Source organism: Strongylocentrotus purpuratus, unplaced genomic scaffold (genome assembly GCF_000002235.5).
Source record: "Strongylocentrotus purpuratus isolate Spur 01 unplaced genomic scaffold, Spur_5.0 spur5_scaffold_6, whole genome shotgun sequence".
NCBI classification, from domain to species: domain Eukaryota; kingdom Metazoa; phylum Echinodermata; class Echinoidea; order Camarodonta; family Strongylocentrotidae; genus Strongylocentrotus; species Strongylocentrotus purpuratus.
In genome coordinates this window covers 18,260,786-18,276,840 of record NW_022145612.1, presented here as the reverse complement: position 1 = coordinate 18,276,840, position 16,055 = coordinate 18,260,786, and the positions used below count along the sequence as shown (strand labels likewise).

At 38.3% G+C, this 16,055-nt stretch overlaps 1 protein-coding gene and 1 non-coding gene across 14 annotated transcripts in view; one reads left to right on the top strand and one right to left on the bottom strand.

Annotated features, from left to right (window-relative positions):
- Nucleotides 1-3,407: 3,407 nt before the first annotated feature.
- Nucleotides 3,408-3,480, bottom strand: TRNAK-CUU. The gene has a single exon. It is a non-coding gene; the product is annotated as a tRNA-Lys (tRNA).
- Nucleotides 3,481-12,190: 8,710 nt separating this feature from the next.
- LOC591084 (histone-lysine N-methyltransferase 2C) overlaps nt 12,191-16,055 on the top strand; it is a 60,034-nt gene continuing 56,169 nt past the window's right edge. For 11 of the 13 annotated variants that reach the window (XM_030972777.1, XM_030972772.1, XM_030972775.1 and 8 more), the window contains exon 1: nt 12,191-12,325. The gene's annotated coding sequence lies outside the window, so the exon portion shown is untranslated. The remainder of the gene's footprint in view (nt 12,326-16,055) is intronic. The other 2 variants (XM_030972776.1, XM_030972771.1) reach the window with 1 other exon arrangement.

Below are 16,055 nucleotides of genomic sequence, written 5' to 3'. Positions count from 1 at the left end.
TTCTAGATTTGCAGTTTCCCTCCGCAGAAAAGTATGCTTTTTAGGTCACCATCCCAGGGCTTTCTTGTTGGTGCTGAAACCTTCATTGAATAGGCCTTTTATACAAGCTTTTAAACCCATTAATGGAATAAAGTTCTGTTGACAGGTGAGTGAATTTTACAGAGGGGGTTTATTGATGTTCTACAGGCACCAGAAATCCTGTTATTTGATCGTAGATTCATGTAAACAAAATTACATTCAGTAGGAAAAAGAGTACTGGTAAGGGCAATCGACTTTCAATTCTGAGGGCTACTGGGCAGCTTATTAATGTGATGCCATGTTTTGAAGGAGGGGTTATAATTTGTATTTTGCAATGCTTGAATCTGTGCGTCATTTGTGTGACTGATGAGTACATCATAGGTGTAAATGTGAGCAACATTTGGGTGTGGATTTTTTTTCCAAACTTGTCATACCTCAGAAGTGCATTATAACAAGTCATTATTGTATAAAAAAAAGAAATAATTGGAATAGGATGGTCCTGACAAAGATATACCAAAATCAAGATAAGGTATCTGTAATTTATCATCTCTTAGTTGCATCAGGTATATATGTCATTTAATGGACAACACATAGAAACTGGTCTTATCATCTACACTGTATTGTACATATTCTGTACATATCTGCATCGATTCTGTGTCGGATAATGCTGCTCAAGAACAAGTATGTGCTGCTCACTGTTCTGACTTCACAAGTCTTAAATTTTAGGGTTTGAAACATAGACAAAAAGGAAAACTGTTGGTTATATTTATCTAGTGAAGAGGTCTCAGCACAGATTGAGACTTGTCTCACTATATCACTGAGTGACATTCAGGATAGCTTGCAAACCAACCCAAATCTCACTCAACTTGTAAAAACAAAATGATGAGCATTTTAATATTTAAACAATACTTAATGCAGTTATTTGCAATTGTATGGTACATTAACCATTTTGATAGGAGCAACAACCACCAAAGAATATTACTAGAGTTTTTCTTCTCATAAACTTCATATTTCTGGGCGTTGCAAGAACTACATGTTGTAATACCAGTGTACTGTATGCAGGTCCTCATTTAACACATTGTACATTTTGAAATACGAAAGAACCTTTTATACTATGTACATGTACAAACCAAGTTTGCCAGAAAAGGGAGGAAAAAAAGTACAATTGCTTGTGTTCTAACAATATGCATCAGTTGTTTTAGTAACACCTTCCTCCCACTTGGTATGTATGGGGAAAAACAATTATATTCCAAATATGGAAAGTATCCCTTCTGGAATTAGTGATAATTCTTCTGCAAACAAAATTAAAAAACAAATGTAAATGTAGACCCTTGTTTCTTTTTTTTCATGATGTCAAATTCCTTCCTAAGGTCTTCAATAGGACACAAAATGATATGGTTTTCCTCTGTACTTTAATAATTTCCACACTCCACATTTTTCTTTTTGTATGAGAAATTACAATATTATATTTATACTGTAAATTTTGATTGAAGCAATTCTGATTCAAATGTTTAAAGATGCAATTGTTTTGGCATAAGTGCTGTGAAGGAGATGTTGAGTTGTCTGTGAGATCTATGAGCCAAGATTCTGTTTTGATATCTTTCTTCTTTCATTGCTTCACATACCAATACATAAAATTATCAATTTTCGTTTAATTACATGTTTTGTGTGTCCAATCATAGAGTGTGTATCTGCTTTTCTCGTTAACATGTGTTTAAAAAAGGAAAATATATTGCATTGGTACAAGTATGATTATTGGAATAAATTGTTGCTATATATATATTGAACTTTTTTGTTACCATCTAAACACATGTTAGTCTATGGAGAGGGGAATGATGAATAGTCGAGGAGAAAATTTGTATTCCTGTTTATGTAAACCAGTCTTGTCAATGTATCCTTGCTCTTTAAGTATTTGAAAATAAATTGCTTCATGGCTGTTACAAATTAAACAATGATAAATTCATTCTTGTCTCATGTGGTTATGTTTTGCATGAAGATATTATTGACATTATTATTCTTAACATACCAATGGCAACTGCACATTTTTATTGCAAAATACATGGGGTCAAGGGGGGGGGGCTGATAATAATTGTGTGTGTGTGTGTGTGTGTAATGTGATTTCATTCCATTATTCTCCTTTGCTCACTGTTTCGTGAATAATTAATTTACTTGTGTTATGAAAACGAAATGAAGATTTGTATGGAATTATTTACATTGATTTTTTATGTAATGATTTATTTTGAATGAAATCTCTAATAAAAATAAAAGATAGGGAAAAAATTTGTGTGTGTGTGTGTGTGGAGGAAGAGTTGCCAAGAGAGGGGCTGTTTGGAAGGGATGATATTCATTTTCATTTAGAGACATCAGAATGGTTCAGTTTTGCTTGATTGTTGCATGTAAAGTGATTATTTCAAACTAGAGCTGACTTTGTGATACTAGGAAAACGCATTGTTATAAACCAAATCTGTGATCGTGGTCCACACTGTATTATCGTTGAAGAACAGGGGTGACACGACATTTGCTCCTGTGACAATTGCTCCGGGCTTTATTTCGTCTAAGATGTAGGGTTAGGGTTTCAATAGGGTTTTATGTTAGGTTTAGGGTTAGGTTTAGGGTAGGGTATAGTGTTGAATCCAGGTTGAAATTAGCCATTCGATTAGTGTATGAAATTTACAGCGGAGCAATTGTCGCCGGAGCAAATGTCATGGAATCAGAACAGGTCTACACAGCACAAAGATAGTGTAACTCTTTAGTGACACAGTTGGGGGAAATTAGTAATGTTGTTGGTTTCATAAAAACCTAAACTGGCAACTGTATAGTTTTCCTTTTGAGCAGCCCTTTCTTAGTTTTGTAATACAAATTTAATGATTAAAAAAAAAAAACTAATTCATTTCACATGTCCCTAAAGAAATAAGCCATGTAAACAAAAAGTTAGGAAATTTGTCAAAGATATGAAACCATTAGCTATATTGCAATTAGATTCTGAAGTTTGTGAGCAGTTTAATTGGTACAAACTTGAGCGAATGAAGTGAGACATTTTCTTGTGAGTTGTTTGATCTTTGTTGGAAATGGTGTGATATGTCTCTATGAAAGATTGTTTGGGGGTGCATGCAGATCTGCCTTTGGGATCAAGGATATCATGTGGAAGGAAGAATAGGATAAATATTGGTGGGGGGGGGGGGGGGGGGGGGGGGGGGGGGGGGGGTACTGAATTATATAACAAAATGTTTAAAAGTGCATGCAAAATGTAAATAGCATAATAGAGAAAAAATGTTTGCCCGGTGGGTAAAATAGGAGTGGGGTACTAAATTATGTAGTGAACATTAAAAACGCATATATTTTACAAAAATTATATCTTTAAGATGGAGAAAAAAAATTAAAAAGAAGGTCGCCCAATGTGGGGCTCGAACCCACGACCCTGGGATTAAGAGTCCCATGCTCTACCGACTGAGCTAACCGGGCTTGTTGTACATCTGAGAAGGTTTAACTATAAGAACAATATTAAACTAAGTATCTTCCTTTCACGTTAAATTTCAGTAGTCGGTTATCATTCTATGTGGAAATGAGTCTTTGAAAGATCCATGATATCATAAATATTTCGTATTAAATCTAATTTCAACAAATGCCTTTTCAAGATGCTGTTGCAAATTCAGCACTCAGTCCCATATGTAAATAAATATGTCACTTAAAATGCGAGCTAACTACTCCTATAATAATATTGACGAAGAGGGCGACCACTACAAAATCAATACTTAAAAGATGATACAGATCCATAGAGCTATATACTACTCTATAATATAATCTCTATGTACAGATCGCATTGATGATATACACGCCTTGTTCTTTATCTTAATTTTTGTTGATGTAGAGGTCACTGCGGGCCTGGTTTTGAGGGCCGCAGCCCCTAATTTCCACGCCCCACCAGGGGGAAGAGTGTGGGGGTGCGACACCCCCACCTGTCAGGATATTGTCTGTAAAATTGCGCTGCCGTCGGGAAAAAAGAGAGGGAAAGGGAAAGAAAAGAAGAAAAATCAAAAAATCAAAAAAGAAAAGGAAAAGAAAAGAAAGAGAGGAAAAGAAAGGAAAGAAAGGAAAAGAAAGGAAAGAGAAGAAAGAAAAAGTGGGAGGAGAGGAAAGAAAGGAAAAGAAAGAAAAGAAAGAAAAGAAAGACAAGAAAGAAAAGAAAGAAAAGAAGAAAAAAGAGAAAAGGGAAACGAAAGAAACGGGGGTGAAAGAGAGGAGAGAGAGGGGAGGTAAGAGCCTGAGAAAGGAGGAGTGGGAGTAAAAGAGAGAGGGTTGTTGTTGGGTGGAGTCGTCTCGTCGAGGGAGCAAGAAAGACACGGGTAAATGTTGCTGTGTCGGATCAGCTGTGTCGGTATTCTGGCTCGATCCTCGTGTATATCAATGCAGAAGTTTGAAGTCGGTGAGATGTATATTGTCGGTCGGCCGACAATTTTTTTTCCCCTACGAACTGTGACTTTTTATCCGCTGTGACGACTTCGAGAGTGACTACAACTACAATACTTGTATTTTCTCGAAGTTTCACTTTCCTATAATATCAGCTAAATAAAATCAGAGTTTTAAAATTTTGGGGGAAACTAAATTCAAACAGGAATTAAGAATCAACAACGGTACGACGAATCGTCTTCCTTTCTCTGTATTTTGATGAAACGCCAAAAATTCTGCGCTTTGCGCGGGAGGGGAAAACTTCATTTAGACGATTCGAGAAAGTTACAACGAATCGTCTTCTTTCTCTAATAATTTAAGGAAACGTCAAAGCTTCCGCGCTTCGCGCGAGAGGGGGAAACTGAATTCAGATAAATAGGGCTTAATAAGAGTCGAAAAAGGTACAGCAAATTGTCTTCTTTCTCTAATAATTTAATGAAACGTAAAAACCTTCGCGCGGGAGGGGGAAACTTCATTCAAACAAGGAGAGTCGCGCACGGTTCAACGAATCGTCTACTTTCTCTAATAATTAAACGAAAAGTAAAAACTTCCGCGCTTCGCGCGGTAGGGGGAAAACTGAATTCAGATAAGGATTAAGAGTCACGAACAGTACACCGAATCGTCTGCTTTTTCTCATAATTTAATGAAACGTCAAAAGCTTCCGCGCTTTGCGCGGGAGGGGGAGAAACTGAGTTCAGACATGGATTAACAGTTAAAAACGATATAGCAAATCGTCTTCTTGTTATAATAATTCAATGAAACGTCAAAGCTTTCGCGCTTCGCGGGGGAGGGGGAAAAACTGAATTCAGACAAGGATTAAGAGTCGAGCACGGTTCAACGAATCGTCTACTTTCTCTAATAATTTCATGAAATGGCAAAAGCTTCCGCGCGGGAAAAACTGAGTTCAGACAAGGATTAACAGTCGAGAACGGTATACAGCAAATCATCTTCTTGTTATAATAATTTAATGAAACGTCAAAGCTTTCGCGCTTCGCGCGGAAGGGGAGAGGGATACTTCATTCGCACAAGGATTAACAGTCGAGAACAGTACAATAAATCGTCTTCTTTCCTAATAATTTAAGGAAACGTCTAAGCTGTCGCGCTTCGCGCGGACGGCCTATCAACCCCCCCCCCCCCCTAATGAGCGCGCTTTGCGCTCTATTTAAGTGATTCGCTTGCTCACTACCGCTCCTCCCTAAAATAAGATCCTATAGCTCCGCGCCTTCATTGAAATATATAGCTATGATGCTGACTAAGTTGACGAAATAATTCGTATATTTATGTCATCGAGGAAAATGACCATTTGCGCATGATATATATAGTCCATAGGAAAAACAATTTTATAGGGTTTATAGGGTTAAATTTGTAGATATTGGGACAGTTAATTTTGTCGGTAATTGGTGGGTAGTTTTGTTGGCAATCGTTGGCCTCTACACCCCCCCCCCCCCTCCCCCCACTGAAAAGGTTTAGCGACGCCCCTGCGCCCAACCCCTCCCCCAAAACAAGAAAAACAAAAGAAGGTAGATAGATAGATAGAAGGAAAAAAGAAAGCAATTTTTTTCTTGCCTTCTTTTTGTAATGATTCTTTCAAGTGTATACAAAATCGCCTGCCAGCCATTGAATGTTACTTTTGAGTTTTGTATTGTATAGCTTTGTTATAGCTTTCTAATAATTTTATACCACTTCTATTTTCCTACATAGAATAGACATTTTCCTCTTCATACCCCCTTTATCATAATGACGAAAAATTCTTTCAAAAATAAAGGTAAACAGGTATGTATCCAGTGGCGGATCCAGGGGGGGGCACAGGGGGAAAAAGGGCTCTTATTCCCCCCCCCCCCCCCCGCTTATTCAGCGGCTGGCTGAGTCGCTGCGATTTTTGGGGCCAAAAAAAATGTACTCTTACCCCCCCCCCCCCCCCCCCCCCCCCAAATTCTACATACAGCAAAGAAAATGACTAATCAGCTTGAATATGGAACTGCAACATTCAGGGTCCTGTTTTCGAAGTAGGCGTTAATCTATAGTACCTATGAACACAACCCAAACAAGAGCATGTAACATCATAATCACAATCAATAAACTCAAAGGACTCTCCAATTCTTTTTCATGAGAGACGCCAAGCCTGTATGAATATACTGAAAGATCAGCCTCATGATATACTGTATAACCCAATGACATAAACCTACTACCATGACTACAACTATATTTTCGAAAGTGATTCATCCCAACACTATCATGACTATAGTCACCTAGTTTACCAACATCAGTACATCAAATCTCCACCACCTACATTACGGCATCAACATGATATATCACCAGACATACATAAAATACATGATTAAAAATTCAATTCAACAAAATGATAATAGTACACACTTTGATTTCCAGCAATTCCTTGTAACATTCAGCTAAAGCAGCTCTACAGGAACAGTCTTCTGAGTTTAATAACAAGTATCAGATAGGTGAATAGGGGTAACCACACGGTCACTGTTTATATTACAGCTGAACAAGGACATACTGTTTGGGGGACTATGAAGTTGCTGATCGGTCGTAAACACAAGGCTGATAAGGAGAATTATCACCATTATCTTGAAACTCTCTCCTCGAATGCAAGGAATCCAGGCAAAAAATAGAATAATCCGAATAATGTTACATAATGTTTACAAAAAGGAATTATAAACATGAAGGAAATATATAATTTTATAATGGTACATAAATCAAAACACATAAATCAGTGTTATCCAGGTTAAGTTGGTTCTCCCTGCATAGTTGTACAGAGTTAGACTATAGATTGGGGGGGGGGGGGAGGGGGCTGGCAAGTAGGGTGTCGAGCAAATTACCATCTCACCTGTGCATAACAACATATGGTAAAGCTAGAGTATAGTATAGGAGGATCAATGGAGTTACAAAAAAAAAGGGGGGGTGTATTATCTCGTATCCGGAAACCTATACCCCCCGGACATGCATCCATCACCGGAAACCACCCCCAGTCAACTACCCCCATGGCAATTACGACTACCCTCCAGGACAACTACCCCCTAAGACAGCTACCCCCGGACAACTACCCCCAGACAACTACCCTCTGGGATAGTTGTCTGGGGGGGGGTAGTTGTCCGGGGGTAGCTGTCCTAGGGGGTAGTTGTGCAGGGGTTCGGTCCGGGGGTAGTTACAGGGGGTAGTTGTCCTGAGGTTAGTCGTCCTAGAGGGTGGTGACCCTAAGGGGTAGTTGTCCTAGGGGGTAGTTGACTGGGGTGGTTATCCGGGGGTGAATGTCCAGGGGGTAGGTGTCCGGCCTAGAACCGTATTATATATCTCTCTCCTGCGGTAAAAAGAAACGAATATGGCATGGCTGTGTAGTAGATAATATTTTTAGCAGCTATAAACGTTGAAGGGCGGGAAATTACATGTGAGGGAGTGTCTGACCAAGGATCCGGGTCTGACGTATACATTGCATGGGTATCATCTCTTCCCAGGGTAAGAACTTGAAGCGTATATAATTTTGTGCTGGCCAAAGAACATTTTGTATTCTAATTAAGCAGTGGCGGATTAAGGGGGCACGTGCCCCCCCCCCCCGGAAAAAAGGGGGAGGGGGAAGGGGGAAAGAAAAAGGGATAATAGGAGAAAAAGGAGGGGAAAAGAAAGAAAAGGAAAGAGAGAAAGAAGAAGAAAAGAGGAATGAGGGGAAAGAGGAGAGGAGAAAAAGGAGGGGGAAAGAAGAAAGGGTAAGAAAGAGGAGAGAAAAGGCGGAAAAGGGAGAAAGGGAGAAAGGGAGAAAGACGGAGGAAGAAAAGGGGAAAAAGGAGAATAATGAGAAGGGGAAAAGAAAGAAAGGGGGATGACATATTCACTCGACCACGACACATCTATTATAAGAATAGAACCCTCTTGTTGTATAATTGTTGCCCGACTTAAGTTTGCCCAGTAACATCTGCCCAACTAATTTTGAACATTTAATAGGGTAAGTATACATGTATTAAATGTTCGGGAAGAAAATAACCCAAATGTTGGACAAAAATGGCCAAACTTTAATTTGCCCAATAACATTACCCAACAATGGTTGGTAGGAAATAATCCAATCATTGGACGATATTTGCCCAACATTTATTTGCCCAGTAACACCTACCCAACCTATTTTTACTTTTCATGAGGTAACTTCATCTAGAAAATGGTTGGGAGAAAATAACCCAATTATTGGACAAGATTTGCCCAACTTTGAGTTGCCCAATAACATCTGCCCAACTTTTTTTTACAGTGTATTATGTCGGTCGTTTTTTGTCGGCAATTTTTTTTTCTTCCTACGAACTGTGACTTTTTATCTAACATGAAACATTTTTGAAAAATTAAGACAATGATTAAGAGTCGGTACAACGAATCGTCTTCTTTTTATTGAATAAAACGTCAAAACTTCAGCGCTTCGCGCGGAAGGGGGAAACTGAATTCAGACAAGAATTAAGAGTAGAGAACGGTACAACGAATCATCTTCTTCACCAATAATGTAATGAATTAGTGTCAAAGCTTCCGCGCTTTGCGCGGGAGGGGGGGGGGGACTGAAAATAACTTAGTTCCTGGCCCCGGGTTTATAGGGTTAAATTTTTAGACATTGGGACATTGACATATATTTGTCGGTAATTGGTGGCTAGTTTTGACGGTAATCAGTGGCCTCTACACCCCCGCCCCCCCCCACTGAAAAAGGTCTAGCGATGCCCCTGATAACAACTCAGTTCACACACAGATAATTTAGCAATCTACTGGTGAAGTACCAGACCACCGTCTTTATGCATTGTGCAGCAACGAAGCATACAACGTGTCGCGACGTGACAGATCACTTTTCTCTAACTTCTAACCAATCAGAAGGCCTCGTTTTTTAAGTGCCGGTGAACATTCTATGTCCCTTTTGCAGCCAACATCAAATTCTGTAGAACTTTGCAGGAATTATGAATATGTCATGTATGTCCTATCTGTGAAATTTAAACATTAGCAGTGTCCTAATATTCAAATTATGCAAGGAAACCTGTTTACTTGCTAGACTTCACTGTCAGACACTATTGAGTGACTGACTGGCTTTTTATTCATATTTGGTAATAACATACATAAAATGAGCTGTAAAGGGTACATGAGCATTTTGTCTACATCAATAACCCACTTCTTGTAATGGCAAAAATTAAATTGACTGAATCTTTGCGCAGCATAAAACGTACAACCATTCTGTGCAATGGTCTGAAAATCAAGACTATTACTTATTAACTCTATAGATCCTAAGTCGATTTGACAACTAATAGTCGTTATTTTCCCACTTAAAGACATTTTCAAGCCCCACCTTTTTTAGGGAAGTTGTAAATTAGTACTATCTTTCAAATGCCGTTGAAATTTAACCTCCCAAGACGAAAATCCAATTGAAACCAATTGAACACCAATTGAAATTTCAGTTGGTTTCATTTGGTTTCAATTGGTTCCAATTGGTCTCAATAGGTTTTAACAGGTTTCAATGGGACTTTAATAGGACTTCAGATGGTTTCAATTGGTCCAGATTGGCCCCATTGGACAAATTGGCCCCATTGGCCCCATTGGCCTAGGCCCCATTATACTTTAATGGGTCCCCAATTGGTTTCAATTGGTCCAGATTGGCCCCATTGGACAAATTGGACCCATTGGCCCCATTGGCCTAGGCCCCATTAGACTTTAATGGGTCCCCATTTGGTTTCAATTGGACCAATTGGCCTCCATTTGGACTTCAATTGGTCCAATTGAAACCAATTGAAATTCCATTAAAGTCTAATAGGGCCAATTGAAATAAATAGAAACCAATAGGACCAATTCTAAATAGAAACCAATTGGACCAATAGAAACCATTAGGACCAATAAGACCAATAAAAAAACTATAGGACCAATAGGACCAATAGAAACCAACAGAAACCAATAGAAACCAACAAATCTAGGCATCTCATGAATATTCATTATCACTTTTAATACACGTGTCACAGAAAAATAAATTTATCATGATTTGTTAAGCAAATTATGACAATGCACATCAATTTTGTGATTTCTATTTTCCTTCGACATTATTATGAACCAATAGATTATTTTGTCTGATCATGTTACAAATACATTCGCAATTTCGTACATTTCACACCCCCACCCCCTTTTGGAAAATCCTGGATCCGCCCCTCTGATGTCATGAATATAAAACGTGTTAGCTTTCCACACCTGTACATGAAATTAATGATCATCTGAATGTTGATACCGAGCAACATAATTTGCATTTTTAATAGAAAAGAATAGAGGTATATATAAGCCTCCATACAGTCTTTAAAGCCCCACTGTCCTACTTGTAGCTACTTGCTCCCTCTATAGAAAACTTCCCCAATCGGTGCATGTTGGTCCCCCATGATCCTCTTTTTCTTATGTTACGGAGAGCTGAGTTAATGAGTGAGCCACCTGTCAGTGACCTCGCTGTGTGGTCTAACTTCCTTCAGTAGTATTGACGGTCTTTGAATTCGGTAGCTTCTGATGAGTCGTTCGAGTGAGAGGGAGAATTCCGGCCCGGCGCTAAAATTCTCTCTCGATAAGGGGCAGGGGGCGTCGGGCCGAGTGCCTCTTGTGCTTGTCAAAGAAAGCTATAGAAAGAATTATGTAATTGTATTCTTCTTTATCATTGCATTTTGATGTGCGCTTTCTATCATACTGAGTCAAATGTATTAATATAACTATCAAGGGTCGATCCCGGACTCGTTGTCTTACCATATTCTCAAATGTTATTGTCTGCGATTTTTCTCTTGTTTCTGCTTGTCAGTGTTTGGCAGCGACTAATGATCGGTTAGGAATACTAAGCCATGTAACAAGAACACCTTGCAGCCGTAAGCTGCCTACAGGCGGTGGACACAACATTCACATTTGATGAAATATATCAAACGTTATAACCTATTATTTTGTTAGACATGAAATAATTACAGAAGCGAACGACACACCGCCACATCAATTGATGATCACAATGCAAGGTAGGCATAGGAATACCAAATTTGTGGAAAGACAACAACAAATGGGCTAACTAATGGAAAAACCCAATACAGCAAAATATTAATTTTCCATTAATTAGGAAAAGCAATTAAGCCACAGCCATCATTGAGTCACATGGGCCTACATCATGCTTCCCGATTAATTCTATACCGCCCATGTTTTGAAAATGGGGGTGGGGCTCTGTGTGTGTACAGAGTAGACGGCGTGCGTGGTCGCTTTTCTGTTACGTCCAGGCCACTATACCTCAACAGTGCAGCGTAGACTGCAATATATTGCACTTGAAAAACCCATGTTATTGCACCAAAAAGCCAATCCTGAGAATAAAGAGATCGATTAGGTTTTCCTCAATACCAATCAAAATATGATGTATTATTCCACAGGTAACACAATTGACGAGAAATAACAAATAGACGAAAAATTCGAGAATCTATACCGAGTGTATACATTTAAGAGAATTTTTCGTACCGTGTAGTATTATTAACATAATAAAAAGGGTCGCTCCATTCACAACATTAGATTCATCCGCGAAAATGCATAAACATCAAGAAGTTTTTAAAAATGTACTAAATGGGATATGCGTAATTTATTTTGCTTGCTATAATAGATCAATTTATTAAAACCACAGAAATGCCTTATTTTTAATCACCAGAGGTCTATTTGTGAAGATAGCGGATCTACATTTTATCATTTAAATCTCCCTGTTTTGGAGGTCACAATGAGTGAAGAGGCATTCAATATGGCGGCATCATCAGTAGACAAGTAATCGTGATGAAAATATTCAAACCCTTTGTTTCTATGAACGGGCATCAAAACCCGCCGGTTATCGTCCTGCAAAAGTGCCACCACTGTAAGTTCTTTGATTCTATTTGAGATTTGGCTTGAAATGTATTAATTTTAATGTTGAGTTTGCATGTTCGTGCAGGTAAATTCCATCGTTTTAATTAACAAATTACACGTCCGCTTGGGCTTGAGCGTGCAGCTTTGCATTCATTGTTTTAACCGGGATTGGGTGGATATTTAGAATTTCGGAAAGCTGGCATATTAATACATTAGTTGCATGCTTTTTACATTTGTGGGAAAATAATATCTCATCCTATGAGCTTCAGAATTTATTATGAAATGAAAAACATTTTGCATGCCTGTTCGTACTGGTTGATGATGCACTGAGACCTCAGTGACTGAGAGTGTGTGTCTGCGAGTGTGAAGTGAATGTGATTGCAATACTGAGCTGAGCTGAACATGAATTGGGCAACTAACTTTATTTTATTTCCATGTTAATATTGCTTGTTCTACATATAGTACAGCTCTGTTGCAGAATGCTTTTTTTTGTTGCAGATTCACAATGAAGTGTAGATCAACATTAAAGGGCATTATTTGCAGGGATTTGAACTGTGAAAATCCCAAAACTTGTATTTTTTGTAACCACTAACGCCGGGTCAAAATGTTGTATTGTAAATGGTAAAACACAAGTCTTAGACCCTGAATTGAAATCATTTATGAAGGTCTGGTCGAAAAATATTCATTATCAGCAACATTACAGTCATTTTTCTTTTCAAATTTGAATTATGCAACTTGCAGTGTTTTATTCACCCCTTTTGTTGTGTACAAGATGTGGGCCGCAATTTCGTACAATTTCAGTTTTGGTCTACTATAGTGGTAGTGGTACGGTCATTTGCATCTGTCTTCGCCTACAAATTGCCTCAGGTGAACCTCGGTTAAAAAATTCATGTCTTTTGGATCGTAATGTTAAAGTTCGGTCCCCATACGTAAATAATGGTATCTGATTGATTCACGTCTGTAAAAATTCAATCACAAACACTAACTCAGAAAAAAATCACAGTTTTTTTTCTTCTCAATTTGGACTTTGCACAAAGATCTAGATCTACTTTCATAAACTCATTTTAGTATTCCCTGATGGCTTGCAGTGTCCCGTACATCACGCAGCACATTAAGTACATTAAAAATTAATTAAAGAAATGGTCAGAACTAAAACTTTCCACAAATGAACTAGTCCATAATAGCCACAGACTCATACCAAAAAATAGTCCTATAAATAATTTTATATGTTGTTATTTCTTGTTTAAAGTCTCTGAATGTCCCGTACGTCACAATCCAAATAGCTTGGACCTGCCCACTTTCACTAGAACTGAACTTTTTCTCTTTACAGTATTTGAACATTTTGAAGATATTTAGTATCTTGGTGCTCAATTTTAATATAAGAGAAGGGTCTCTTAATCTATTTCCCCCTTGTGGGGAATGTTGTTATGTTACTTACTTGGTGTTTGTACAGGGAGAGAGAAAAAAAAATCAAATTCAAAGAGTCTGCATGTACCGTAAGTCTCGGTATATGTATAAAATTCAGAATTTCAATGTGTTATGAAGTTTTATGAACATTCTTAAACTTTGTAAAATCACTACACATGTACATCTACAAGTAACTCTAGGAGTAGCTGACTTATCGTCATGTCTGTCAGTAATATAAACACTTAATTTTGTACTGGAAGGGGTGAATTTATCTTTATCAGAATTTACCTGGTTTTTATTTGAAGATTAACTTTAGGAAGACTTGCATTTTCTTTGTTCAAATATAGTGAGTTAATGACAGTATGCTACAACTGTACAGGATCTATCCTGGTCTGCTGGCCATCACATTTGTCAAGTTTACAAGCATTCAGCATTGCTTGTAATTGTACCTTCATAACCTCAAACAAGGAGGTGCTGGAGATTTTTTTAAATAATTTTGTCTTTGAATGTCAGATAAATGTAATTTTAAGAGAATGGAAAGCTGGCTTGAATAAATATGTCAGCAGAAAATTAGAGAAACATGTTGGATAGTAATGAAAGTTGGAAAAATAAGATTTGTTTTAGGCTGGGGTCATCTTAAGGTGAGGGATTTCCCCATTTGTGATATGGTCATGATAGGTGTCCGTACATGCAATTGTTCATAGAGAAGTTATGGAGAACTCTCTTATGTTATGTGTTAAAATAGATAGTTAACAAAACTAATCACAATTTGTTTTAGTTTGACTTCATGTCATCATCCTGCAATGATGTATAAGGGGGGGGGGTGGAATAAAATGTTATTTTGATCATAAGACTTGAGAAAAGAGATACCGTGCTCACTTTGAGGATTTTGGGTACAAAACATACAAGTGTTCTTTATACATGATATAATACACATGACCAGTAGGAGAGTTCCTTTATACATTGTACACATGTATTGTATCTAACTTATTATATCTTAGTGGTCTCAACTGTCAGGAATTGGACTTAACATAGTAAGACGTCCAAAGGTACATCTAATATGTAAAGCAAATACACTCTACCTCTTGTTTTTTTTTTATATCACAAAACAAGTATTTATGTGCCTGAATGCTTAAAACACATTTAGTTTTTATAATTTAATGGCATGTTTATCAAAGTTGTTGTTGCAGTTTGATCATAGAAAGAATGAAATTGAAAAGTTACATTTCACAACATTCTTTACAAAAAAATGTCACACTTTCAAACTTCAGTATGTGCATTTGTTAGCTACATTATACATGTGCATTATGTTCAAGGCTCAAATTAATTTTTTGTCCACGGGGGCTCTTCCAAAAAAAAAAGAGCCCCCGTGAGCCCTCTCACGGGGGCTCTTTTAGTACCGACGGGGGCTCTTTTTTAATACAAATTTGTATTGAATTGGTACCCATGAAACTCCTAAATTCCTTGGTATTTTATCATTATCATTTATTTAAGTCGGCATTTTCCCTCTTAGAAATTTACTTGTTACATACGTGTTATTGACTTTTATCTCCGTGATGACATTCTCTCCATTTCTTCCCGCTCTGCACACAATGTCCTCCTCATTATTCGGAGCAACCTTATTTACATTCTTTCTTTACTTTTAGTTTTTACCATATCCTTCCAAAACACAGGGGCGGATCTAGCTTTTTGCTAAGGGTGGGGGGGGGGTAACCCAAATACGATGTGGAGCATCGTCCACGAGCCGCGTAGCGGCGAGGCGATTTTTGTTGTTGCTATTTTGAACCCCCGTTTTCCTGGCATCTACAAACATGCGGAGCATCGTCGAGGAGCCGCGAAGCGGCGAGGTGATTTTTTGGCGCTATTTTGAACCCCCGTTAATTAGTGATATTTTCCTGGCATCTACTGACATCTACTAATACTGTGTAGGTCTGGACACAATGACACATGATAGCATTTTTCTATGCACATCACATTTTCACTTGGCAGCCCACGGGGGGAGGGGGGGTGGTTATATAAACCCCCTAAACCGCCTAGATCCGCCCCTGCAACATCTTTGGTGATCTTCTTCTCAATATTGATTTACTGGTCGAGTTACATTATTTGCTAATCTTTTAGAATAACCAGATTTCAGAGGATTCACACTTTTCACAACGAAAAACTTCTCCATGTTTCAGTCCTTGCGCGATCGTCTCCAGCTCCAGCAGATATTGGGCGTCAGCAGCGTGCACACCGGTACTACCGGCGCAGTATAGCCACTGCTGACGGCCGCACTACAGCTGCACTGCGAGCTCTGTTGTTTGTATCGGTAATACTCATAGAGATGGGAGAGA